Source organism: Callithrix jacchus, chromosome 2, assembly GCF_049354715.1.
Source record: "Callithrix jacchus isolate 240 chromosome 2, calJac240_pri, whole genome shotgun sequence".
Taxonomy (NCBI): domain Eukaryota; kingdom Metazoa; phylum Chordata; class Mammalia; order Primates; family Cebidae; genus Callithrix; species Callithrix jacchus.
The window spans coordinates 57,424,628-57,438,232 of NC_133503.1; positions in this window are offsets into that span (position 1 = coordinate 57,424,628).

The following is a 13,605-nucleotide window of genomic DNA, read 5'->3' on the forward strand; positions in this document are numbered from 1 at the left end:
AAATAAAAATAAGAAAACAAACTTAGTATCTAATATTTTCAGGGTCCATCCATGTTGCAGGCTATGTTGGACCCCAGTCTGTTTCATAGTTGAATAATATTCCATTGTGGCTACACCGCCTTCTGTTTACCCAACCATCCATTGATGAATATCAGGGCAGTTTCCACTTTTTGACTATTACAAGCAATGCCACTGTGGCAATTCACACACAAGTTCTTGTGTGGACACATGTCACCATTTCTCTTGGGTATACACCCAGGAGTGGAATTGCTGGGTCACATGATAAGTCTATATTTAAGCATATGAGCTGCCTGGTTTTTAATTTTGAGACAGGGTCTCACTCTGTCACCCAGGCTGAAGTGTAGTGGCATGATCTCGGCTCACTTTAGCCTCGATCTCCTGGGCTCAAGCGATCCTTCTGCCTCAGCTTCCTAAGTACTGGGAATGCAGGAGTGCACCACTACATCTGGCTAACTTTTTGTATTTTACAGACAGATTATTGCTCTGTCACCCAGGCTGGAGTGCAGTGGCATGATCTCAGCTCACTGCAACCTCTGCCTCCCGGGTTCAAGCGATTCTCCTGTCTCAGCCTCCTGAGTAGCTGGGATTACAGGTTCGTGCCACCACGCCCAGCTAATTTTTGTATTTTTAGTAGAGACTCGATTTCACCATATGGGCCAGGCTGGTCTTGAACTCCTGACCTCAGGTGATCTGCCTGCTTCTGCCTCCCTAAGTGCTGGGCTTACAGGCATGAGCCACCACACCCAGCCAAACTGCCTGTTTTAAAAGGAATTTATTTTAAAGATAAAAGAAAGGAGACGTAGAAACAGAAAAGAGAAATAAGAAGTTCTGTTTTCTTCCTGTCTTGAAGGCAAGCGCTGGCTTGGACTGGGACCCTGTGACTTGCCTGAGCAAGGGGGCTTCCAGAGGAGACCCCCAGCCGTGGCTATGGGCTCCCCCTGGCCCCTGGGCCGGGACTTCCCTCTCGCCCAGCTCAGGGCCTCAGTTCTGCCCAGGGAGGTGGAAACTCAGCACTTCAGCCTTTGCCACTAAGTCATGCTTTTCCAATCTCTCTGTAACAATGTCTCCCAAAAAGTGTAATTTTTTCCTCCACGCTGTCTAAGACAGCAGTAACAGCCCGTTAAACAGAATAATGGGAGGAATAAAACCCGCTGAGATGCGGGAACTCCAGACCCACCTGGCACACAAATCTTGAGATTAGAGAGCCTGGAGTCGAGAGGTTTTTGGTGGATCAAAGTGCCAGGCGGGAGACATCGGGCTGGGAGAGCGGGTGGCCCAGGGTGGCCCCGTCCCTACAGCCTGGAGCTTCCAGCACTGCCCGTGGCACCTGCTGCCACCATTTCGGGGGTCGTCTTCCATCTCTCTGATCGGTAGGAGCCTCCTGGCAGCCTCCCAGGCTGCACTATTGTGCTCTTGGGGTCTGAGCCCCGTGCACCTGCTCTGAAGGGTTACAGAAATGGCCCCAGTCACGCCTGGGATTCTCTCCAGCCCAGGCTGGGCTTCCTGAACTCCTCAGCCCACCGCAGAGGCTCAGCTGCCTCTCTGGCATCCCTTGCCTGTGTCCTGAAGACCTAGGCCTGCCTAAAGCCCCCAGCCCTGCTCCCCACCCCTCTCCCAGCCCGAATCCCAACTGAGAGCTCACCCTCTCCCTTCCGGTTGGGGCACTCTTGGTCTCTACGGGAGCTGCGTGGCAGGGGCAGCCAACAAACCACTGCCACGACGTCCCTGTACACCGCTCTCTCGACACCTTCCCCACCAGGACCAGGGGCTTCTGTGGCCCCTCCTCAACCCGGACACGCCTCTGTGAGGTCTCAATGGAGAGAGTAAGGCCAAAGAGAGGTCATACCAGCTTCCCAGGATTACCAGAACAAACCCCACAGACCAGGCGGCATGGCCACAGCCGTTCATTAATTTCCCACGTCCTGGAGGCTGAAGTCTGAGATCAAGGCGTGGGCAGGGCTGGCTCCTCCTGAGGCCCCTCCTCTTAATTTGCAGACATGTCTTCCCCTGGGTCCTCACAGAAGACCTGTATGCGTGTCTGTGTCCTGATCTCTTCTTCATATAAGACCACCTGTCAGACTGGATTAGGGTCCACCCATATGACTTCACTTTATTTATTTATTTATTTTAGACAGGGTCTTCCTCTGTCACCCAGGCTGGAGTGTAGTGTCACCATCACAGCTCCCTGCAGGCTTAAGAATTCCTAGGCTCAAGCCATCCTCCCACCTCAGCCCCCAAGTAACTGGGACCACAGGTGCAAAACCATGCCCAGCTAATTTTTTTTTTCGGTGGAGACAAGGTCTTGCTATGCCGCCCAGGCTGGTCTCAAACTCCTGGGCTCCAGCGATTCTCCTGGCTTGGGCTCCCAAAGGTCTGGGATTACAAGTGGGAGCCACTTTGTCCAGCATTTTTTGTGTCTTTCTCTTCTTGTAGAGATGGGGTCTTTCTCTGTTCAGCGTAGGATGGTCTCGAGCTCCTGGACTCAAGTGATCCTCCCACCTTGGCCTCTCAAAGTGTTTGGACCACAGGCATGAGTTGCCGCTCCCTGTCTTTAAACTTCACCCTCTCCTTCAAAGCCTTGGCTCCAAATACAGTCTCATTCTGAGGTCCTGTGGGTTAAGACTTCACCATTATGAATTTAAGGGTGACAAAATTAAACCTATAACGGATGCTATCTGACCTCCAACGCTGGGTCCTAAAAGCCAACACACTTGCCCTCGGAGCCCAGGTGCAGGGCTGAGGGGTCCCAGGCCATGTGGACAGGAACCAGGGCCTTTGGTCCTCGGTGCTGGCTGAAATCTCAGCCAAGAACCAGCCCTATTTCCAGCAGCCCCCTGAGGTAGGGACACCATGATCCCCATTCCACAGAGGAAAAAACAGAGGCCCAGAGAGGGCAGGTCACTGACTCCTTCCAGGAGAAGGCACGTGGGGGATTTGGACACACACATGCCTTAACCACCCTTGGGCCAAGCTCTTCATCATGATGCTTCAGCCTGGGCTGTCCTGCCTGATCCGAGGCTGCACCTGGAATGATCAAGGCACAGCGCCAGCAGCCAGTAAGCATCCTCTAGGAGCAGCCAGAAGCAAGGACAAAAGGCACTGAAGTGATACAGACAACAAGAGCCCCGGGCGACGGGTTCAGTCCTGCCTGGTCTGCTGATCTGCCCGACTGGTGGTGAGGAGGCTGAGACCCAGACAGAGGCCAGGGCATCCAGGCTGGCTCAGATAGCCCCACAGCGCCAAGGTGCATCCAGAGGACTTTAAAGAATCTTGGCGCCAGGAGGGCTGAGGCTGGAGGGGGAGCTAAGTCCCAGGACCCCCACCCCCATGGGAACTTCCAGGGTCTAGTGGGTGGCAGCCGGTGGTGACACTGTGTGGGTCTGGGTGTGTGTTCACCCAGCTTCTCTCTGTGTCTGCTTCTTACTTCACTCTTCCCTCCCGACTGCCTCCCTGATCCCTTCTCTCCTTCTTTTTTTTTTTGAGACAGAGTCTTGCTCTGTTGCCCAGGCTGGAGTGCAGCGGTGCAATCTTGGCTCACTGCAACCTCTGCCTCCTGGATTCAAGCGACTCTCCTGTCTCAGCCTCCTGAGTAGCTGGGATTACAGGCTTGCACCACTACTACCCAGCTAATTTTTGTATATTTAGTAGAGACGCAATTTCACCATATTGACCAGGCTGGTCTTGAACTCCTGACCTCAGGTGATCTGCCCACCTTGCCTCCCAAAGTGGTGGGATTACAGGCGTGAGCGACTGCACCTGGCCTCTTCTCTCCTTTCTCTGAAAACCAGACTTTAGACCTCCCACACAATGGGAAATAAAGCTACCCCACGGCCAACTGCAGGGACAACCACTGTCCCCAACTCCCCCAAATAACTGAGAAAGATGATCTGACTGTTTCTGCTTTGGCCCTGGTATATGGGGCAGGGTTCCCCTGGATAGCAGCAGAACCCCAGAACCCTACTCTGGACTGGTAGGTTCATCCTAAAACTGCCAGCCCCCATCACTGCCAATTCCATTGCGCCCACCAGATTTAACCTCCTGCTGGCTGCTTCTCCTGCCCTGTCCCCCACAGTCCTGGCCATAGCACTCCTCAAACAGAGGCTACTCCCAGAGACACCCAGGTGGGCTGACAGGTACCTTGGAACCTCTGCATGAACGTGACCTTCACCGCCTTGCTGGGTACAGCATCCAGAAGTGGGAAAGTAATAGGAATCCCGGCTGGTCTGCTGGAAAAAGGAGCATCGTGCTGGTGCCAAATCCTCCACTTTAGGGACACTGGAAAACCAGACTATTCCCAGGGACCAAGGTGGGCTGGACCCAGACATCAGCACACGCATGCGTGCTTAAAGAATCAGAGGTGGTCAGCAGCAGATGAGACAGCCACTTCCATGAGGACAAGGACCAGAGATTATTTTGTGTGTCTTCAGAGGGCAGAAAAGAATCAGCAAAAGCAGATTTGACCTAACCCCAGAAAGACCTTCTCACAGTCAAACCCAACCAACATCAGACTTGGCCACTCCTAGAGGTAGTGAGCTCTCCGTCACTGGAGGCATTCAAACAGAGACAGGACAGCTATGGGTCAGGGACATCATGCAAGGTGAGCACTTCGCCTTCAGGCTCCCTCGGGTTCTCTGGTTGCTGCCATCCTGGGCTGGCTCTAGGGAGAGAGCATGGTCCTCTCTGTCTAAACATGAATGCTTGCTTCTCTTCATTTCTGTCATGTTCCCCCTACAGTAACAGCTGTTAAGAAATCACATTTGTACCTTTTCAGGAGCTCTCTTGAACTTGGAGTGCAAATTAACTTCATGTGATCTGAAATATAAAAGGTCGCCTCTGCCACAAATTAAAAATCTGGGAGATGCTTGCCAAGCTCATGAGCAGATCAGTTTCTGTGGATATGTCAGCCACGGTCTGATCCAGTCACCATGTCCCCGGTAGCGGCCTCTTCACCCCCCTCCACCAGCATTGAGAGGGCATCCATCCTCCTCTGGGCTCTCCAGGCTTCCAAATGCCCTGAACACCCAGGACTCTGAGGAGCTCGCCTTCTTGGCTTCCAGCCAGAAACCCTCATGTCAGAAGCAGGTGGGCATTGCCCAGGGCCTCACCAGGGGAGGCCCTGCCAGGCCCTGTTCTACCCACTCACAGGTGTCCCAGCACCCAGCCCCTCGGATCACAGTCCTGAAGTTCGGGGGAAACCCTGGCTTCTTCCAGCTACCAGAGCCGGGCTCCCCTCTCCTGTACCCCCTCCCGGTTCTCTCAGGCCCACACCAGTCACAAGTCCCACACCAGTCACAAGTCCCACACATCTGGGATGTCATCAGCTGGGCCCAGCCCTGGGGAAGCTAAATGGGAGCTGAAGGGGTTGACAAGGACACAGCCCAGAGAGGCCAAGCGACTTCTGTGTGGCTGCTCAGCCCCTCTGAAGCCTTGCCTGTTGGGAGCCAGCTCTCCTGGGCCCCGCACCCTGAGCGCCACTGTAGCTGAGCCTCTGAATCCCAGTTCCAGAGCAGCCTCTGACCACATCTACTTTTCCACAATCCTCCCAGTGTCGCTCCAGGGACAGGCCACCCCTCCTCCCCGCCGATGAGCATTTTCGGAAGCCCACCCCCACAGACGCTGCCTCCCACCATAAACTGTGGCCGTCACAGGCAGGCTGGGGTCCACCAGAACCCCTCTCTGGGGTTCCACATCACTGCAGCCCCACCCTCGTATCCTATGCAACACCCATGGCCTGGGACTTCCGCTCAGCTGGGTACACTCCTATCTTGCTGCAGACCAGAAGTCTGACCCACCTGGCAGGGCAGCCCACCCCTGCACACCTGCCAGGTCAGGCTTAGCCTGGAGGGCTCCAACCTGGCCCGGTCCAGCTCCCAGGGGTCTTCGAAACACTGGCCTTCTGTGTCTGTGGAGGCTCCACACCTGTGCACACACATACATCTATTGAGATGGTTTGGCTGTGTCCCCACCCAAATATCATTTTGAGCTGTAGTTTCCATAACTACGTATCATGGGAGGGACCCAATGGGAGGTAATTGAATCATGGGGCGGTTACTCCATGCTGTTCTCGTGATAGTGCGTGAGGTCTCACATAATCTGAGAGTCTGATAGTTTCCCTGCTCCACACTGCACTTCCCCTTGCTGCCGCCATGTGAAGAAGAATGTGTTTGGTTCCTTTTCCACCACGACTGTAAGTTTCCTGAGGCCTCCCCAGCCATGCTGAACTGTGAGCCAGTTAAACTTTTTTTTTTGGTTCACAGCCAAATAAACTTCTTTCCTGTAAAAATTACCCAGTCTTGAGCATGTCTATTAGCAGCATGAGAACAGACTAACACACCTGTCCCCATATACACACCTGTCCACGTACACACACCTGTGCACATATACCTCTGCACATACATGTCTACATACACACACCTGTGCACATACACACACCTGTCCACATACACCTGTGCACATACACACACCTGTGCACACACACACCTGTCCACATACACACACCTATGCACATACACCTGTCCACATACACCTCTGCACATACACACATCCGTGCACATACACCTGCCCACATACACACACCTGTGCACATACACACACCTGTGTGCACACACACACACCTGTGCACAACCTGTGCACACATCTGCCAACATATTGGTCCCCACACCTGCGCACCTAATGCCTCCCTCTGACACATCTTCCCTTTGCAGCTGACGGGAACTGAGCCTATTCTGGCCAATCCCAAGGAAGGCCAACAGCCCGGCCCCCACTTTCCAAAAGCTGCTTATCTGACATCACAGCTCCCACGGGGGAAGAGAAGCCCAGCGAACATAATGAATCCAGAGAAGCTTCATCATTATTTCAACCTTTTAGCTGAGGCCGTGTTTACACCAGAGAGCAGGCCTGGAAGGCAATCGTGGGTGGGAAGCTTCTCAGATTTTAGGAAAAATCACAGGCACAAAGGCGCACCAGACCGCGTAATTGATGCAGAAAGGCATCCCAGAGGGAGCAGGGGCTGGCTCAGCGTCACACAGCGCATGCCTTGCACTGGCCCCTGAACTGGCCTCGGCCTTCTCAACCCCCCCATGCCCCTCTCCCTGCCCAGGAGGTATCAGAATCCAGCTGGTGCAGCCCCTCAAGAATGATGAATACTTTTATGTTTTTAACAAGTGTAATTTAAAACCTTAATGTGACATCCTGTCCAGCCACAGGCCTCGGGATGCACTTAACCCTCCTGCTGGCCCTTCTGCCCAGCCAGGACTGGGATCCCATGCACAAGCCGGGGCTGTCACGACCCACACATCCCACAGCCCCCCACCCCATTTCCCCTTCTTCCTCTATCACTGCTCCATTTTCCCAAAGGCCTCAGGAGTTCTGGTTTCTCCATTTTCCCCTCAACGAAGTGGGAGAGGCCCTGTCCCCCGCAGAATCCCTGGAAGCTCTGAGAACCATCCTGTCTTCCCTGTGCCCGCATCCAGGCCCCTGCAAACCCCACAGCAGCCGCCAGCTGGGCCCTTAACACAGCCAACCTCGTACCGGGGCCAACGGGCCTTATGGAGCCTGGCCCCGTTATGCCTCCTTCATCATCTCTCACTGTGAGCCTCACGGGTCACCATTGAGACCACATGCTGTCCTCCCTGGGGTGAATGGGGACCCCAAAAAGATATGCCTGAGCGCTGACCCCTGAAATCTGTGAATGGGACCCTTCACCCTGTGATGGTCTTAGGGGATGTAATTAATGAAAGATATCAAGATGAGGTCATCCTGGATTCAGGATGGGCCCTAACTCCAATGACAGATGTCCTTGTAGGAACAGAGAAGGACACAAAGACTCAGAGCCCATGTGACGAGACTATTAGGTGAACAGCGACAGAGATCGGAGCGTCGGAGTGATGTGTTGTTGGCAACAGATGCTTGGTGAGCAAAGAAAAATCAGCACTGAGACAAAGGATCTTTCAGCAATGCAACTTTTACTTCCTGGACTGCAGGAAGGGTACTCTCACTAGCCATCTTGTCATGAGCGTACAGTGAACAAAGGAAAGCAGGCATATTTATCCCTTACACATTTGGGGTTGTCCTTGCTGCTGCATCTGATCTCTGTTGGCTGGAGCCAGACCTCACAATCTAAACTAAAACCCAATTGGCTAACAACTTAAAACTTTTCTAAATAGGTAAAAGCAGTGGAGAGCTGGGACATGCCTGTGAGCATGTCCAGCACAAAGGACATAGAATGTACTAAGTGCCTGTAAGCATGGCATGTCTAACAGCTACATAGGATAGGGCTTAACAAAGAGTTATTAGCACACTTATTCTTTAACAAAAAAGGAATCTTTAAAAAGGAACTTTTCTACTTTTCATGTGTCTACAAGCCAAGGGCCACTATGAGCTGCCGGCGGCTGCCACAAGCAGGGGAGGGGCCTGGAATCCATTCCCCAGCAGGACCCTCAAGAAGGAACCAGCCCTACTGACTCTGACTTCCTTGTTCCCTCCTGACCTATGGGACAGTAACTTTCTGTTGTTTTAAGCCCCACAGTTTGCAACACCTCATCACTGTCGTCAAAGGAAGCTGCCTCCCTTTGAGTCCCCAAAACATTTGGGTCCTTCTCTGCCTCTGAGCCATTTTAGGTGCTGTTCCCTCTACCCAAAATGCTTTTCCCTCTACCTCCACCTGCCTGCCTTCTGCTCAGCATCCAAACCTCAACCAAAACATCACCTCCTCAGGTGCTCTTCCTCAGACCACCCCGCAGCATGATCGCGCCCCTCCAAGTTGGTGTCCTCATGGCACTTATCCCTGGAAATGGCCTCATGAACCGATAAGCCTATTCCTTTTCCTGTCTGTCCAACCTCCTGGACGTGGCAATCAGCTCTTTTGACCCCTGAGATGACCCAGGGTCAGCACAGCTTATGTAGGTTGACCTGAATGGATCATCCATCCCTCCATCCATCCTCCCATCAATCCATCCTCCTTCCATTCACCCTCCCATTCAACCTCCCTCCATCCATTCTCCCTCCATCCACCCTCCATCCATCCTCCCTCCATCCATCCTCCCATCCATCCACCCTCAATCCATCCTCCCTCCATGCATCCTCCCTCCACCCATCCTACCTCCATCCATCCTCTCATCCATCCTCCCTCCATCCATCCGCCCATCCATCCTCCTATCCATTCTCCCTCCATCCACCTTCCCATCCATCCTCCCTCCATCCATCCTCCCTCCACCCATCCTCCCTCCGCCTATCCTCCCTCTGCCCATCCTCCCTCCGCCCATCCTCCCTCCACCCATCCTCCCATTCATCCTCCCATTTATCCTCCCTCCATCCATCCTCCCTTCATCCATCCTCTCATCCATCCACCCTCCCACCCATCCAAGCAGTCTCTGCTTGTCCAGAACAGTAGGAGCTGTGTCAGGCTCCCAGCACAGGGTTGGTAAACGAGCATGGAGTCAGTGGCTCCAGCAGAAGGACCATGGGGAGAATAATCGGCCGACCTGGGGGGAGAAAAAGCAGCAAGTACCTTGGGAACCATGTGTTTTACCTGCGTGCACTGTTGCCACCCTCTGCAATGGCAGGAGAGAGACTATTGGGTTTTAAATCTCCAGGAAGCTGATAAATGCATTTGGCTCCTCATGGCCAGGGTGCACCCCCCACCACCCACACATAGCCATTAGAGCCCTGGGAACAGGGCATGGAGCCTGGAACATATCGGACCCCATGAGTGCCAGGCCATCACTCCATCTCCCCAAATATCTCATTTCTGTCATGCAGGATTGTAAACTGTCCCCACGCACAGGGCATCTAAGATAGTATCAGGGGCTGAGTGGCTTCTGCTCCTCCAAGATCTCATAGATAAACATGGCTGGTTTTCTCTTGGCTGACACCAGAGGGGAATATTGCAGCGTGAGGCACTGAGAGAGTAAAATGTTTAATTAATTTTTAATAATCAGTCTTTGCAGGGCCCCTGTGCAGATGAAAGGCATTGTCGCCACCAAGGTGTGGTTTCACTAATGAAATCATAATCCGTACAGTGGGTTAAAAAGACACAAATAAAGCCCCAGTCCCTAAGCGTTTGCCTGGGAAACTAAGGAGATGGCTCCCTGTCGAGTAATGAGGGGAGATAGCTTGAGGAATTGGAAAATGATTTGGGGAGAAGGGTTTATCAAGTCAGGGGAGGGAGGGTGCAAAGATAACATAGAGGAGAGAGGGATGGAGGGAGGAGGGAAAAAAGGAGGAGGAAGGAAAGGGGAGAGAAAAGGGGAAGGGAGGAGGGAAGGAGGGAGGAAGGAGGACAGACTAGCGCCCTTGGCCTGGGGCTGTGACCCTTTCTAGGGAGTGACCCTGGGACCATCTCAGAAAGGCAGGGAACCTGAGGCACCATCAGCAGAGGAGCTTCTGGGATCGGGGGTCTCCTCTGGGGCCTCCAGTCTGCCCTGCCTGGACAGCAGCTTCCCAAAGGCCCAAGGTGCCAGGGCTGGGCTCTAGCGTCTCTTCCCATCTCCAGAGGCCTCCTTTCTCCCCCTTGGCAGAAGGGGCCTCACAGGGAGATCCTGTGGGTGTCCTACTAACTCCCTGCACAGCCTCTGTGAGCACTGTCTTGAGCCAAGGTGGGTCAGGCTGTCCTGAGGCCTGGGAGCCTCCTGGCCTGGTCACATACAGGCATCCTGTACTCAGTCTGCCCCAGGCCTCCCTCCCCCAAGCCTTTGTCCATGCCATGCCCCTGGCCAGGATGCCATCCCCAATGCCACCATCCACCTGGACTCCCAGAGAGCGTGCCTCCTCTGTACCCACAGCAAAGCTCGGGAATAGAGCCTGACCGAGCCTGGCTTGTTCTAGCTTGTGTGATAGCTTCCTACTCACACAGTTTATCTTTCAAGCCTAATTGAAATCCCAGAGTCGGGTTGTCATCTCACGGCACTCTTGCCCCATCCGGGTGCCCTGGGGCCCACCGCGTGCCTTCTGAGCCTTGGTTTTTTGGGGTTATGATGGGGAGCACAGGGGTGTGCAAAGCTTCAGAGTGCAGATTGTCACAGAGGTGCAGAAATCATGGGACATGATGAGATAGGCTGGTTGCCGTCTCCTTCCTGGGAAAAAGCTCTGAGCCTCAGACTCCAGAGCCCTGGCAAGGACAGATGGTCGGATGGGTGGATAGCAGTGAGCCCTGCCTTCCCTTCAGGTGAGAACGCAGCCACCTCGGCCCTGCTGTTTCCAGGTAAACAGTTCTGTGAATTCGATGGAGGAGCCTGGCCCCCCCGCCCACCCACACATGGTGTCGGACAGCGTTCGGGACAGCGCACTCCCCAGCCGCCCTGCCTGCTACGTCCTGTCCTCCGAACAACAGAGGCAGTGGAGGACGAGGTATTTGAGGAGTTCGGGGAGTTGCAAGAGAGTTAGCAGATTTCTGAGAACCCCAGGTGCAGCTTAACCTACAAATGGAAAATTATGATGATGAGAAAGAGGATATTTGATGAGGCAGAGTCTTGAGGGAATCGGATTTTGGCTGATGAGCAAGGGAAAGGCAGGCTGGGCAGGGAGGCAGGAAGAGGCAGGTGGCCCTGCTGGGAGAGGGGGTGGTGGAGGTGGGAAGTGAGTCCTGAGCAGATATGGGTGGGGGCGAACCATGGGAAGTAACCCCCAAGGCCTCAAGGACCACAGGATCTTCACTGCCAGCCGCCAGCCATGGGGACCACTGAAGAGAGCTCGGACCCTCCTGGCTGACCATTTACATCTCACCCATCATGCAATAAGCATGCACCTTCTGGGCACCCCAGCAACTCCTGGTGCCACCAAGGCACATCCACTGAGTGCGTGTCTGTCCCCACACCCCCGGCAGACTGGGCTGCTCCTGCCCACCCAGCCCCACCACCCACTCCCACTGTCGCCCAGCCTCATGTAGCTAGATGCCAGCTGGCCCGTCTCTCGGTGGCCACCATGGCTCTTCCCATCCTTCGCACCTCATTTTTCCTCCCAGTCATGAGTAAAGTGGATTTCCTCTTCCCTGACGGGGATGTATCAACTTTGGAAGCATGATCTCAGGAAGCCCCCAGCCTCTGCTCAGACCCTGAGATGGCCAAGGAGGAAACCAGCTTCCCAAGAGCCTGAGGAGCCAGAGTTGGGCTCTAGCTTCTCTCCCCATCTCCAGAGGCCTCCTTCCTTCCCCTTGGCCATCCTCCCCAGACCCAGCCTCATTTCTCCAGACCCCAGGCCCCTATCTCCCCTTTCCTCTGCCATTTGGCAGATTTGCTATGTGGCTCTGGGAAGAGAGTCTTCAGCAACCTGTGTCTAGCACAATGCAGGGGGTTAAAGGTGACTCATGCCTGTAATCCCAACAACTTTGGGAGGACTAGATGGGAGGATCACTTGAGCCCAGGAGTTTAAGACCAGCCTGGGCAACAACTCCAGACCCCAATCGCAGTCCAGCCTCCAGCAGCCCTGTGAGGAAAGCAAGGGACCCCGGCACCTGGGACCACCAAGCCGGATGCTGGAGAGAAGGGAGCCCCCCAGCCCCCACCAGCCCACAGCCTCGAAATGGAGGTGGGCTGCCGACAGGGGACGCTGAGGCCTCCCAGACAGCTCTGGTTCAGGCTGGGCCCCTGGGAAGTGCACACAGATTAGTCAGGGTTCTCCAGAGAAACAGAGTCAGAGGAAAAACGAGTGTGACTATATGTGCGTGTGTGTACATGGAGGCAGAAAGAGAGACAGACAGAGAGATTCATACGGGAATCAGCTCACAGAATCATAGAGGCTGAGCAGTCCCACCATCTGCTGTCTGTAAGCTGGAGGCCCATGGAAGTCAGTGGTGTGATTCAGTCTGAGTTTGAAGGCCTGAGAACAGGGGCTCGACTGACACCCACGGGCAGGAGGAGATGGACGCCCCCGAATAGGAAGAGAGATAATTCTCTCCTCCCCTGCCTTTGTCCCAGGGGGCCCTCAGTGGTTTGCGTGACACCTGCTCACACTGGGGAGGATGGACTTGTCCACTTGGTGTACTGATTCAAATGCTGATCCCCTCTGGAAATGGGAGAATCAGATTTTGGCTGACGTGCAAGGAAAATGCAGGCTGGGCTGGGAGGCAGGAAGAGGCAGGTGGTCCTGCAGGGAGAGGGGGCGGTGGAGGTGGGAAGCTCGTCCTGAGCAGATTCGGGTGGGGGGGAATAACAGGAGGTGCCCCCAAGGCCTCGGGGACCACAGGATCTGCACTGCCAGCCCCCAGCCGTGGCGACCACCGAAGAGAGCTCAGACCCGCCTAGCTGGCCATCACGGCCTTACAGGCATGCCCAGAAGTGATGTTTCACCAGCCCTCTGGGCATCCCTTACCCAGTCAAGCTGACTCCTAAAATTAACATCACAGCCAGGTCAGAGGTACCTGCAGACTTTCCCACTGAATTCCCTCAATGACCTTTGAAGGAGGTCCTATTATTATTCTCATTTTATAAGAGAGAATGTTTGAGAGTTTTAGTGATGGCTCCTGGCCACACAGCTCAGGGGCAGTGAAGCCCAGATGCACACCCAAGGCTTCAGCCTTCATTCCTGGGCTCTCAAATTCTCCCCAGCCCAGTTTACTTTAAACCCAACCCAAGCCTCTCCAGACCTGAG